At 46.2% G+C, this 15,221-nt stretch overlaps 1 long non-coding RNA gene across 1 annotated transcript; it reads left to right on the plus strand.

Annotated features, from left to right (window-relative positions):
• Positions 1 to 9,313: 9,313 nt before the first annotated feature.
• On the plus strand, positions 9,314 to 13,757 carry LOC124002843. Its single transcript, XR_006833139.1, has 4 exons — positions 9,314 to 9,498; positions 10,586 to 11,011; positions 11,234 to 11,395; positions 13,431 to 13,757. It is a non-coding gene; the product is annotated as an uncharacterized LOC124002843 (long non-coding RNA).
• The last annotated feature ends 1,464 nt before the right edge of the window (positions 13,758 to 15,221 follow it).

Consider the following 15,221-nt stretch of genomic DNA (forward strand, 5'->3'; position numbering starts at 1 on the left):
AAAAAAGGCCAGAAATGCAACATTAGGCCAACCTGACTAGCGGGGAAACCGTAGCTTGCGATCGTCAACACGATAGGATCTGAATGGAGGAAGAGACGCGTCACACACACCCGTGTAGACCGTTTTCACAGTCTTCTTGTTATGAAGTCAATCAACTGTATTCGCTTCTCAAGTATTGGTTAACATATGGAATATACACAAATTTGACAGTCGTGTCAAGTTGGCTGGATGTCATTTGGGTGGAAGGCCATGCACGATACACACGGGAAACTGTTGAGCGTGACAAATCCAGCAGCGTTGCAGTTCTTGACACACTCAAACCGGTGCGCCTGGCACCTACTACCATACCCTGTTCAAAGGCAGTTAAATATTTTGTCTTGCCCATTCACCCTCTGAATGGCACACTTACAGTCCATGTCTCAATTTACTCAAGACTTAAAAATCCTTCTTTAACCTGTCTCCTCCCCTTCATCTACACTGAAGTAGAGTATTTTTTTAAGGGAGTATTTTTTTTAAAACCTTTATTTAACTAGGCAAGTCAGTTAAGAACAAATTCTTATTTTCAATGACGGCCTAGGAACAGTGGGTTAACTGCCTGTTCAGTGGCAGAACGACAGATTTGTACCTTGTCAGCTCGGGGGTTTGAACTTGCAACCTTCAGGTTACTAGTCCAACGCTCTAACCAGGCTACTTTTCCGCCCCAACATTCACCTGGTCAGGCTATGGCATGGAAAGAGTAGGTGTTCATAATGTTTTGAACAAACAGGACACGCACGCCTCTGAGAATCACGCAGCGCTGCTGGGCTGGCCAAAGGCACAGTAGGGTCACACATGCCGCTTTGAATCGGTCGGTTGTGTGAAGAGGACACAAATAACTTTGTCCTTTTAAAAAATATTTATTTTGAATGAAAACGTCTTCACAAATCGTGATTTTATCAGGAGAGAAGATATTCCATGCGGCAAAAATCAGATGAATTATTTCTCTCTCTCTGTCTCTGTGTCCAGCGCAACCATCTGCATTGTTTGTGATACCGGGAGCACGGGTCCAGGTCCGTTGCATTTCTAACTGCCATGGGGAGAAAACGGTCGGCTGAAAACACTCCGGCTCAAGGGCGAATGACCGCACACCGAGAGGCGAGCGAGCAGAGGCTGTTAATTCAACAACCAAATGCAATTGATTTTTACATACAAGAACACCAGAAGCTTTCGTCAGAGCTTTGGACTCTAAACGTTTATATTTCTTAGTTTTTCTTGTCTAAAACTTCCCCGATATTGGGAGTTTGGACTGGAGAGAACGGAAGGTGAGTACATCATAAGAGATGGAGGGAGAGGGGGACTCATTTAAGGTTAACTTGAGTGTATCAATGTGGTATCATCTGGTATATGCAGTACTTAGATGTAGAAATGCAACCAGTGTTTCTGGCTCTCTCTCTTCTGCACTTCCTTTTTTCGGCTTGCTCTCTCCTTTTTTCTCTTTCTATATTTTTCTCTCCCTCTCTCTAGGTCTCTCTCTCTCTTTCTATCTAGGTCTCTATCTCTCGGTCTCTCTCTCTCTGGCCCCTAGATCTCTCTCTGTTTCGCTCTCTAGGTCTCCGTCTCTCCCTCTCAGTTTCTCCATAGGTCTCTCTCACTCCTCTGCCATCAAGAGTGGATTTGATGGAGATGAAGGGGGAAGGAGGTGGGAGACATCTTTTAATATTTAAATCAATATCTCAGACTAGAGGGAAGAGGGGATACGACTCAGACTAGAGGGAAGAGGGGATACGACTCAGACTAGAGGGAAGAGGGGATACGACTCAGACTAGAGGGAAGGGGGGATAGAGAAAAGGGGAGAGAGATAAAAAGGTGGGAGAGAGGGGAGAGAGAAAAAGTGGGAGAAAGGGGAGAGATAAAAAAGTGGGAGAGGGGAGAGAGAAAAGGGGAGAGAGAAAAAGTGGGAGAGAGCGAGAGGAAGGGGGCGAGAGAGAAAAGGGCAGAGAGATAAGTGGAGAGGGAGGGATAGAAGACAAAAATGGGGAGAGAAAAAGATGGAAGGGAGGGGAAAATTAGGGGAGAAGGAAAATAGGGGAGGGGGGCAAATAAGGGAAATATAGGGGTGGGGAAAATAGTGGGAAAAATAGAGGGGGAAATGGGGAACAGAAAAATATGGGAGTGGAAATTAGGGGAGGGGGAAATAAAGGAGTCGAAATAGGGGAGGGTAATATAGGTGAGGGGAAAGGAATTTTGGGAGGGGAAAAGTGGCGGGAAAATAGGGGGAGGAGAAAATTAGGACAGGAGAAAAATAAGGTGGGAAATAGGAGGGATCTGAAGGGAGGGGATAATAGGGGAGGGGATAAACGTTGGAAAAACAGGGGAGGGAAAGGGAAATATTGGAGGGGAAATATAGGGAAGAGGGAGGGAAATATGCCAGGGGAGAATAGGGGTAGGGAAATATAAGGAGGGAAATTAGGGGAGAGAAAACAGGGGGGGAATGTAGTGGGAAAAAATATAGGGGATGGGGAGGGAAATATAGGATAGGGATATAATGAGAAAAAAATATTAGACCTGGTGCTCAAAGCACATGGCTACTTAATATGCATCGTTGACACATCCCTGCCAACTCCTCCTCTCACCCAGCAAATCCCCCATTTCCCCTCCTCCTTCGACAGAGAAGAATGGGCAATATCCTTGGGCAATTTGCACATTTTTCTGTTCCAAATTGCTTCAGTTTGTTCCAAATTGGAGAAAGAGAGCAAAAATACACCAATGAAGAGCCAAGCTTGTTCCAAAAGTTTAAGCCAATCATCTTCCTCTGAAATGTTCCTAACGTCACTTCATCACAAAATATTTTTTCTGTCAGCCATTGATGCTACTCGGTGAGTATCTATGGTAATTTTGCTTAATTTGCAACGAATGTAGCGTGGAAGACTATAAATGTGATGAAATATGACAATAACATGTCTAGTCAACCGCCTTGTTTGACTTCAGGGGCTACCCAAACTGTGTAATTTAATAACTTTCTTATATCGCTAGCTACTGTAGCCTGCTGCTGTACAGGCAGGTTAGCATTGGCTATAAATATTTTTCTGTCAGCCATCGATGCTACTCGGTGAGTATATGAGGTAATTGTGCTTAATTTGCAACAAATGATGACTAAATGTGATGAGTTTAATTTAACAACGGTTGTATATCGCTAGCTACTGTAGGTGGACAAAACTCAAAGTTTATTTAACCATTGACAATCCTGTAAAACCGTAGCTAACATCTATATCAACTCAAAGTTGGAATTCTATACTATTTCATGGTCTATTTTCTTCTGTTTTTTGATGGCATGTAGTTGAATGCATTGTATTGGTGGTCATTGGGGCAAACGTGTCTTTCTATGTAAACTGAATTTAACTGCATGTGAAATAATAATCACCCTAATCCTACCCATAACCCCCCACTGTTGTCCTCCTCCGAGCAGACCTATCAAGCAAAAATACGTTCCTTTATATGTATCTAATACGGTTATGCTGTCACTTGTCACTGCACTCATTAGTCATGATAAGTTTTTTTTCTTGCCTCCTAAGATGGAAAATCCAATGTTCCGTTTCACGCCCTCACAGGAGTTGGTCCTCAAGGCCCCAGGCAGTAAGTGTCCGCTGACATCTGAAACGTTCCCTCTGCTGTGTCTCACACATATGTTAGGAGCTTGAGGATGCAGACACCCCGTTATCCTGGGAGTGCGATGGCCGCCTTGATTGACTACATTCAGCGCAGAGACCAGGAGGGGGTAGCTGCTGTGGCCAGGTCCGCCAGCACCACCCCCGTCAGTAACAACCGGCCCAACAGTGCGGCTACGTAAGTGTTACATATCTTAAAGGAAAATATAATTCCACTTGTTCTACAGTTGGAAATGATGACATATAGTGGGGAGAACAAGTATTTGATAACCTGCATAATCGGCAGTGTTTCCTACTTACAAAGCATGGAGAGGTCTGTAATCTTTATCAAAGGTACACTTCAACCGTGAGACGGAATCTAAAACAAAAATCCAGAAAATCACATGATTTTTAAGTAATTAATTTGCATTTTATTGCATGACATAAGTATTATTTAAGAAGCCCCCTGTTCTCCACTCATTACCTGCACCTGTTTGAACTTGTTACCCGTATAAAAGACACCTGTCCACACACTCAATCAAACAGACTCCAACCTCTCCATAATGGCCAAGACCAGAGAGCTGTGTAAGGACATCAGGGATGAAATTATAGACCTGCACAAGGCTGGGATGGGCTACAGGACAATAGGCAAGCAGCTTGGTGAGAAGGCAACAACTGTTGGCGCAATTATTCGAAAACGGAAGAAGTTCAAGATGACGGTCAATCACCCTCGGTCTGGGACTCCATGCAAGATCTCACCACGTGGGGCGTCAATGATCATGAGGAAGGTGAGGGATCAGCCCAGAACTACACGGCAGGATCTGGTCAATGACCTGATGAGAGCTGGGACCACAGTCTCAAAGAAAACCATTAATAACACACTACGCCCTCATGGATTAAAATCCTGCAGCGCACGCAAGGCCCCCCTGCTCAATCCAGCGCATGTCCAGGCCCGTCTGAAGTTTGCCAATGACCATCTGGATGATCCAGAGGAGGAATGGGAGAAGGTCATGTGGTCTGATGAGACAAAAATATAGCTTTTTGGTCTAAACTCCACTCGCCATGTTTGGAGGAAGAAGGCTGTGTACAACCCCAAGAACACCATCCCAACCGTGAAGCATGGAGGTGTAAACATCATTCTTTGGGGATGCTTTTCTGCAAAGGGGACAGGACGACTGCACCGCATTGAGGGGAGGATGGATGGGGCCATGTATCGCGAGATCTTGACCTCCTCCTTCCCTCAGTAAGATCCCTACAGGTCCCCCCATCGCTCCCTCGGCCTCTGCCTCCAGCTGACCAAGCCCCTGTTCCTGCGTCAGGTGTCACCACTGAGAGCCACCAGCTCTACGGTCCCTTCATGTGGCAGCTGTCAGTCTGCATCTTTGAGTGGGATGCAGCCGATGTCCGCCGAATGCTGGAGGCCAAGAGGTCTGAGCTGGAGGCCAAGAGGTCTGAGCTGGAGGGGAAGCACGGGATGGTCGTCCTCACCGAGGCAGAGGTTTCGAGGAAGATCATCAGGAAGGAGATTGCGCTTCACTGTCGGAGTCGTACGCGCTGGGCTGCGACGAGCGAAATCCTCATTTGCCCTTCTCGGGACCTTCAACAGCGAAAAGGGGGTCGACACCCTGGGCATCCCGTTGCTGGACTCCATCCGCATCCAGGCAATCTGGAAAGAGCAGAGGCGTCACCTCCACTGTATACAGGACTGACGAGATCGGCAAATGCCGGTTTATCGCTGAGCACGGGGCTCCACATCCTTGGGAGTCATTCCAACTCCACCGGTAATTGTCATTGTGTAGTGTCATGACGTTGGGGGTAGGTTTATGACAGTCATAAATACCTCTTCCCCCCCTTTCCTCTCTCTACCCTACTGATGTTATATTTTCAAAACTCTTAGTTAACATAGAGATTCTGGGAACATCAGAAGGTGGGGGGAAGTTAACCTCATCAACCTATGGGGGCGCTATGTCATTATTGGATAAAAAGACGTGCCCATTTTAAGCGCAATATTTTGTCACGAAAAAATGCTCGACTATGCATGGAATTGACCGCCTTGGAAAGACAAAACTCTCTCCAAAACTGCAAAGATATTATCTGTGAGTGCCCCAGAACTAAATGCTACAGGCGAAACCAAGATGAAACTTCAAACAGGAAATGAACAGGATTTTTGACGCTGTGTTTACTAACGTCTCCTTATATGGCTGTGAATATGCTGTGAACGAGCTTATGCGCTCTGCCGTTGCGATTGGTATGAACTTTGAACTATTATTCACTGCAGAAGTGATACCTCCTGCCTGTTGAGTTAGCAACAACCGCTGCAAATGAGGGTTAGGAAGGAACAGACAGAGTATCCCATCTACCACACAACAACGTTACTTCAACGTATTCAATTTACCAGCCGAGACGTTCTTCAAAGGACAAAGGACTCAGTTGGGCAATATGGCCTTCCATCTACCACCAACCTACAGAAGCGCAGTTCAGAGTAAATATTTATTGCATTTTCTTTTTCCAAATGGGCGGTAATTTAGAATGCATAAGATACTGTATGTACGATAGCACAGCTTCGCCCTTTGTTCCTCAGTCTTCCCCCTCTTTCACTCAAACCCAGCCCCTTTTCTTTTGTGTAACCAGCTCTCATATATGTTCTGCCCGCGAGGGACATTTTCCATTAATGTAATTTGTAATCAAGTTATGATTTAATTATGTGTATGTGTAATTCTGTGTGATTAATGAGGTATTTAGTAAATAAAGAATTAAACCCAATTTTGTATTGCCGATTCAACTTGTGAGCCAGGGTTCGTGCAGATAACCAAGAATTTATAACTTTCAGATGAGACTGAATTAAGATAATTAATATCGACTGCTACAGATGTAAAATATTACCAGGTCTTAAGAGTTTATTCGGAAGAAAACAGCTCTATAAATATTATTTTGTGGTGCCTGACTTTCTAGTTAATTACATTTACATGATTAGCTCAATCAGGAAATATTAATTCCATAGAAATTATGTTAACAGCAACAGCTCTCCCACCCTAATCATGCATTGTTCTCTCGGGTACCAGGGCGATTGCAATGCATTTCCAGGCATTCCTGTTGGATGGACTGATGAGGTGGAACGAGGACCATGCGCAGACAGCAAGCAGTGGAGGGAAAGAACAGGAAGCCCCTGCTCTCCTACAGTGGCCACCTGCAGCACATCCTTAACCTTGCTTGGGTTGCTTGGCAAGGAACAGGGTAAGGACTACACCAAGCCTAGCGAGTACAGGGGTAAGTCGAGTAAGAGAATGAACACTTACATCAGTTGCCTTAATTACATCCCATTAACACTTCCCTACTCTGCTTTTGCCAGATTATTATTTTTTTGCTTAAAAAGGGGAACTCCCCAGAGTGGAGAAGTTCCCCTATGAAAACAACAAAAAACTCAGGCGAATGCAGAGTATGGAAGTGTTAATGTAATTAACGCAACTGATGTAAATGTTCATTCTTGTTGTTTTCATAGGGGAACTTCTCGGAGTGGAGTACCTGTACTCGTAGACTGGCAGAGTGCTGCAGGATGTCAGCGCGGACCCTGACCTTCCGGAAGAGGCAGCCGCCGTCGAGCAGCTCGACAAGGGCTTTCAGGAGGATGTGGACCCGACAGTCCACATCCCTCATGTCACTCCTATGAGTGCCCCGTCCTCCAGCTCAGCGGCACCTCTGTCACCTGACGCACCCAGGTCTGGGCCATCCAGTCCCACCGCCCTTGAAGACGGAAGCTCTCCTGAGGCCCCTGGTCGACACAGTTCTCCTCACCCTGACCACTCCTCTGATTCAGAGGTAAATATAATTGAGCTTTTGTGTTGTTAAAAAAATACATGCTATTGTAACCTCTTAAATAAGGAATTGAGACAAAGTCAAGACAAGTTTTGGGTGTTTAATAACAAGGATGCCATCAGCTGAGTGCAAACATTTTAGAAAGCTCACAACAAGAGTTTCATTTTAAAAGAATCCATCAGTGTGATTTTCTGTTCGTTACACAATGTAAAATAACATCTATTTCCTTTGTAGTGTTATATAAATAATCTAATATAAAGCGTTACTAGCAGACCAAAGCTCTGGTTAAACCGGATGCCCTCAGATAACTCTGGGCCCAGTGTCTTCAGCCAAGTCTAGAGCCTGTGTGCAATAACATGATTATCCGAAGGACACACAGCTGCCATCACGCAAATATACTCCCCTGTAAAACTACAAAGAGCAGCCTGCAACACTAACGAGCTTAGAAGTGCCAAGCTATCTCACTGACATTGACCCTTGCATGCACTCCTGCAAAGACAGGAAACACCTGGGCCTAAAGCAGACATTACCAGTCCCTAAATCCACGTTTCCTTGACACACATGCATCTCATGAAGCACTGTACACGCACACTCAACCCCCTCCCCTCCCCCACTGGTCGGGTGCCAAGAGCAAAGGACTTTGCTGTGCACCAATGGGGCCCGCTCTGGCTAGAGCAAGGCCCGCCTCCAACTGTTCAGGACCAGTCAGAAGACCAACACGACGAGACTCCACCTACATTATTCTGTGTATACATTCTGCTGTAAACTCAGGCTGAGCAGCCTAATTATTCTGACTCTTCACAGAGTCACATTCCTTAGGTCCACATTCCTTATATCTTGTAGAACAAGATATCTTTGATCAATAAACCGCCTTTTTGATACACCCGATTCCACTCTGTCCAGCGTCGTTGATTTGCATTCCCTCTCCAGTATGAAACACTAACAGTAGAAACATCTTAAGTGTTACCCCTAAATGTGTGACATTGTCTGCAGGCTTGCCAGAGCCTTGGTGGGGGTGAGGAACCGTCAGGGGCTGTTGGACCGCAGGAAAGACTGTCTGGTGGCACTGTGGCTGGTGCTGGCAGACTTTGACAAGCAACGCTTGATCTACCCTGCCCGAAACCAGGAGCGGTTCAAGGCAACAAAGGGGAAGTTGTCCATTATCCTAGGAAAAGACTCTCTCCAACGGTATGTTGTTAGTGTTCATGTCCTCCACCTTACTATTTTATTGCCTGCCTCTACATTAAATGCATATGAAGGTCAGGCGATGGCTATCATTATTTTTCAATGTTCTCTAATTATTTATCTCCTCTGTTTCACTTGCCTTCTCGGACTCAACTCGGGCCCTGCAAATTGGCCGGGCACCAGCCGTTTGGGTGGAGGCCATTTGCAGTCAGCTCTGCCAAATCCATCCCAGCGCCACGCAGTCTTCCGGCGTCAAGAAGAGCAGGTGGGCGCTCATTCTGGCAGACGACGGGGCCATCAGGGAGGCAGTACTGACCTCCCCAAGGTTGATGGCCCAGATCAACCTTCAGCTCTTTGAGCTGAATCAAAGGACCATCAGTCAGTGGTAAGACATTAACTTATGGACGACTTGTTGCATAAAGCCTTGTGACTAATGACAATCTGAGTGACAGCTTGTGTTTGTTTTCTCTCCCTGTTTCAGGTACTCCCGGGGTCAGAGGAAGAGGATGGTGCTGCAGCAGGGATTGGGGCTCGCTGCCGCCCCCAGCTTCACCGCCCAGGGTCACCGCCAAGCCCCTCCCCTCAGCCCCTCCACTACCAGCAGAAGGGCCCATGCCAGACCACCCAGCAAAGAGAGCCCGTCCATTCTGCCAGCCCACCTGGAGCAACAACCCCCCCGCACATCTCGGCCCCTCCCAACCTCCTCCAGTGCCAAGGACAACGGCTTGGAGGAAGAAGAGGATGGCGGAGGACACAGAGGAGGACACAGCCGGGAAGAGAAGGCAACGTGAGCAGTGTGTCTGCGCCAAAAGCGGTTTGCTCGAGACGGGCCACAGCCGCTTCGGCAGCGAGGCGTTCTGCTCTGTTGCTGCAGGGGGTAAGAACGTGGCCCAGTGGCTGGTAGAAATGAAGGACACTAAGGGGCGAGGTGAAGAACACTGAGCCACTGGCTGGGTGGTCGGATGTTGTTTGTTATTGTAAATAGTTCACTGTTCCCCGCTACCTGGACCGAGACCTTGAGCGCAGTGTAGAGGCTTGTGTGTGTTGAGGACCCTCAGAGCTATATTGTCTGTAGTCTATAAGACTACTGGTAGGGTAACCCATGGTAGGCAGTTCTGAGGCGAGACACCAGACTAACATCGGTCCATTCCCAAACAAAATACGGTTTTTAAAAAAAAGTTTAAAAAGAGGAGACATTAAAATATACAAATATAAATCAAACATGATTTATCAACACATCTTCAGGTGAAAACTAAACTTCTTGGTAGAGCTGGTGTTTTCTCGACAGCAGTAGCTAGAACACATAGGTAAAACAAGGTATGACTAGCTTACCTTTTGCATACATTTCTGTCCACATTTTTCTGTCCACATCAGTGGCCCAGATGCACTGGGCTACACACACCCCGTATATTAGAGGAATTGTGGTGTGTTATTTTGTGTGTAGAGATTGCTGACATTCATTTAATGTTTACTGGATTTACATTGCAATAATTATCTTGCATTTCATCCTGTTTCCCTATGTATACTCTGGTTCATCATTAAAACTCCTAGACTGGGCTTCTTTTGTTGTCATCACCATTTAGACCTGGTGCTCAGAGCACATGGCTACTTAATATGCATTGTTGACACATCCCTGTCAACTCCTCCTCTCACCCAGCAAAACCCCCCATTTCCCCTCCTCCTTCCACATAGAAGAATGGGCAATATCTTAGTTGGTGTGGCAAACGTGTCTATGTAAACTGAATTTAACTACAAATAAAATAATAATCACCCTAATCCAACCCATAACCCCCCCACTGCTGTCCTCCTCCCTCCTAGCAGACCTATCAAGCAAACGTAAGTTCCTTTATATGTATCTAATACGGTTATGCTGTCACTTGTCACTGCACTCATTAGTCATGATAGTTTTTTTTTTCTTGCCTCCTAAGATGGAAAATACAAGGTTCCGTTTCATGCCCTCACAGGAGTTGGTCCTCAAGTCCAAACCCCAGGCAGTAAAAGTGGCCGCTGACGGCCCCCCTGCTTCTGGTGCTCAGGGCCCTTCTGTGAGGACTAAGAAGTGGGAAGAAGTGGAGGCAGAGGATCGAGCCCGCGTCGTCTCCGAGGGAGGTGACCCCGGTGCAGAGATGGTCATCCTGAGCCGGTGCACGGTTCGACAAGTACCGGGGTCAGACCTTCAAATGGATGATGGAGAACGACGTGGGCTGCATGGTGCACGTGGTAACAGTGCATAAGAAGGAGAGCGAGCGAGAGGGCAGCGTTTCCCAGCATCCCCTGATGGGCCAACAAGGAGGCCTTGACTCGCTACTCGTGCGCCTATCCGGCCTTCGCTGAGGCGGTCAGGTTCAACCGGACGCACGAGGAAGCTTAAGTCCTGTCCTCCCAGCCAGGTGAGATTAATTCTCCTCATTGCATTAAGTTAATTGGTTCCCGTGCAAGACCCTTGTTGGCATCGGGAAGTACAAGTGGGACTCACTGCAGGACCTGTATGAGGCTACGGGTGCAGACAGGATAAGGTAATGGGCATGCATCTTTTGTATTTTCTATGTTCATCTCAGTGTGTTCTATGCAACATTTTACATCTGAAACGTTCCCTCTGCTGTCTCACACAGATATGTCAGGAGCTTGAGGACGCAGACACCCCGTTATCCTGAGAGTGCGATGGCCGCCTTGATTGACTACATTCAGCGCAGAGACCAGGAGGGGGTAGCTGCTGTGGCCAGGCCCGTCAGTAACACCCCCGTCAGTAACAACCGGCCCAACAGTGCGGCTACGTAAGTGTTACATAGCTTAAAGGAAAATATAATTCCACTTGTTCTACACAGTTGGAAATGATGACATATAGTGGGGAGAACAAGTATTTGATACACTGCCGATTTTCCTACTTAAAGCATGTAGAGGTCTGTAATTTTTATCAAAGGTACACTTCAACCGTGAGAGACGGAATCTAAAACAAAAATCCAGAAAATCACATTGTATGATTTTTAAGTAATTAATTTGCATTTTATTGCATGACATAAGTATTTGAACGTCTACCAACCAGTAAGACTTCCGGCTCTCACAGACCTGTTAGTTTTTCTTTAAGAAGCCCTCTGTTCTCCACTCATTACCTGTATTAACTGCACCGGTTTGAACTCGTTACCCGTATAAAAGACACCTGTCCACACACTCAATCAAACAGACTCCAACCTCTCCATAATGGCCAAGACCAGAGAGCTGTGTAAGGACATCAGGGATGAAATTATAGACCTGCACAAGGCGCCACGCCACCTCCACTGTATACAGGACCCACCCGGTGTACAGCTGCATAATCACCAAGGGTGGCGTGATTATGCCGGTTTATCACTGAGCACGGAGCTCCACATCCTCGGAGTCATTCCACCTCCACCTCCACCAGTTCATCCCAGATAATTGTCATAGTTTAAGCTTAAAGTAATGCTTAACGTTAACAGCAACAGCTCTCCCACCCTAATTGTGCATTGTTCTCTCAGGTACCAGAGAGCAAATGCAATGCATTTCAGGCATTCCTGTTGGATGGACTGATGAGGTGGAACGAGGACCATGCGCAGGCGGCAGTGGAGGTGCCGCTGCTCTCCTAGTGGCCACCTGCAGCACATCCTTAACCTTAGCAGCCAAAGGGTGCTTGGCAAGGAACAGGTTAACTGGTTAACCAGTTATGCATTAGGGGCGCTATTAAAAGTTTACGATGAAAAACATTCCCGTTTTAAACAAGATATTTTGTCACGAAAAGATACGACTATGCATGTAATTGACAGCTTTGGAAAGAAAACACTGACATTTCCAAAACTGCAAAGATATTGTCTGTGAGTGCCACAGAACTGATGTTACAGGCAAAACCCAGATAAAAATCCAACCAGGAAGTGCCGCATTTTTAAAACCGCCTCATGCCAACGACTCCTTATATGGCTACGAATGAGCTTACGTTTTCCACGTATTCCCTAAGGTGTCTACAGCATTGTGACGTCTTTTAGGCATGGCATTTCCATTGAAGAATGGCTGTAAGGGACCATATATAGCATGTGGTCACATGGTGTCTCCCGCAGAAAATCTCACGTAAAATACTGAGGTAGTCATTTTTCCAATCGCTTCTTATGAGAAACTAACGGACGGATATATATGTTTAAAAAAACCTTGACAACGTTTGCCGTGTTTGTCGATTATTATGGAGCAAATTTTGAAAAAAGTTTGGCGTTAGTTGCAGCATTTTCTGGTCAATTTCTCAGCCAAGCATGTTGAAGAAACGGGAGCTATTTCGCGTACAAAAATAATATTTTTGGAAAAAAGGAACATTTGCTATATAACTTGGAGTCTCCTGAGTGAAAGCATCCGAAGTTCTTCAAAGGAAAATGATTTAATTTGGTTGCTTTTCTTATTTTCGTGAAAATGTTGCCTGCTGCCATCAGAGCTAGCATAGCATTATGCCATGATAAACTTACACAAATGCTTGTCTAGCGTTGGCTGTAACGCATATTTTGAAAATCTGAGATGACAGTGTTGTTAACAAAAGGCTAAGCTTGTGTTTGAATATATTTATTTCATTTGCGATTTTTCATGAATAGGAAAAGTTTAGGGGTATTTATGTCCGCTGTGTTATGCTAATGTATTTGAGGCTATGATTACTCTCCCGGAAACGGGTTTGCTTGTCGCAAGAGGTTAAGGACTACAGCAAGCCTAGCGAGCGAGTACAGGGGTAAGTCGAGTTAGAGAATGAACATTTACATCAGTTGCGTTAATTACATTAACACTTCCATACTCTGCATTCGCCTGAGTTTTTTGTTGTTTTCATAGGGGAACTTCTCGGAGTGGAGTACCTGTACTCGTAGACTGGCAGAGTGCTGCAGGATGTCAGCGCGGACCCTGACCTTCCGGAAGAGGCAGCCGCCGACGAGCAGCTTGACGAGGAGGACGAGGACTTTCAGGAGGATGTGGACCAGACAGTCCACATCCCTCATGTCACTCCTATGAGCGCCCCATCCTCCAGCTCAGCGGCACCTCTGTCAGGGGAACCCGCTGACGCACCAGGTCTGGGTCATCCAGTCCCACCGCCCTTTAAGACGGAAGCTCTTCTGAGGCCCCTGGTCGACACAGTCCTCCTCACCCTGACCCACTCCTCAGATACAGAGGTAAATATAATTGAGCTTTTGTGTTAAAAAAAATACATGCTATCTATTGTAACCTCTTAAATAAGGAATTGAGACAAAGTCAAGACAAGTTTTGGGTGTTTAATAACAAGGATGCCATCAGCTGAGTGCAAACATTTTAGAAAGCTCACAACAAGAGTTTCATTTTAAAAGAATCCATCAGTGTTATTTTCTGTTCGTTACACAATGTAAAATAACATCTATTTCCTTTGTAGTGTTATATAAATAATCTAATATAAAGCGTTACTAGCAGACCAAAGGTCTGGTTAAACCGGATGCCCTCAGATAACTCTGGGCCCAGTGTCTTCAGCCAAGTCTAGAGCCTGTGTGCAATAACATGATTATCCGAAGGACACACAGCTGCCATCACGCAAATATACTCCCCTGTAAAACTACAAAGAGCAGCCTGCAACACTAACGAGCTTAGAAGTGCCAAGCTATCTCACTGACATTGACCCTTGCATGCACTCCTGCAAAGACAGGAAACACCTGGGCCTAAAGCAGACATTACCAGTCCCTAAATCCACGTTTCCTTGACACACATGCATCTCATGAAGCACTGTACACGCACACTCAACCCCCCCCCCCTCCCCTCCCCCACTGGTCGGGTGCCAAGAGCAAAGGACTTTGCTGTGCACCAATGGGGCCCGCTCTGGCTAGAGCAAGGCCCGCCTCAACTGTTCAGGACCAGTCAGAAGACCAACACGACGAGACTCCACCTACATTATTCTGTGTATACATTCTGCTGTAAACTCAGGCTGAGCAGCCTAATTATTCTGACTCTTCACAGAGTCACATTCCTTAGGTCCACATTCCTTATATCTTGTAGAACAAGATATCTTTGATCAATAAACCGCCTTTTTGATACACCCGATTCCACTCTGTCCAGCGTCGTTGATTTGCATTCCCTCTCCAGTATGAAACACTAACAGTAGAAACATCTTAAGTGTTACCCCTAAATGTGTGACATTGTCTGCAGGCTTGCCAGAGCCTTGGTGGGGGTGAGGAACCGTCAGGGGCTGTTGGACCGCAGGAAAGACTGTCTGGTGGCACTGTGGCTGGTGCTGGCAGACTTTGACAAGCAACGCTTGATCTACCCTGCCCGAAACCAGGAGCGGAACGTTCAGGGGCAGTTCAAGGCAACAAAGGGGAATGTTGTCCATTATCCTAGGAAAAGACTCTCTCCAACGGTATGTTGTTAGTGTTCATGTCCTCCACCTTACTATTTTATTGCCTGCCTCTACATTAAATGCATATGAAGGTCAGGCGATGGCTATCATTATTTTTCAATGTTCTCTAATTATTTATCTCCTCTGTTTCACTTGCCTTCTCGGACTCAACTCGGGCCCTGCAAATTGGCCGGGCACCAGCCGTTTGGGTGGAGGCCATTTGCAGTCAGCTCTGCCAAATCCATCCCAGCGCCACGCAGTCTTCCGGC

Source organism: Oncorhynchus gorbuscha, linkage group LG18 (genome assembly GCF_021184085.1).
Source record: "Oncorhynchus gorbuscha isolate QuinsamMale2020 ecotype Even-year linkage group LG18, OgorEven_v1.0, whole genome shotgun sequence".
NCBI lineage: Eukaryota > Metazoa > Chordata > Actinopteri > Salmoniformes > Salmonidae > Oncorhynchus > Oncorhynchus gorbuscha.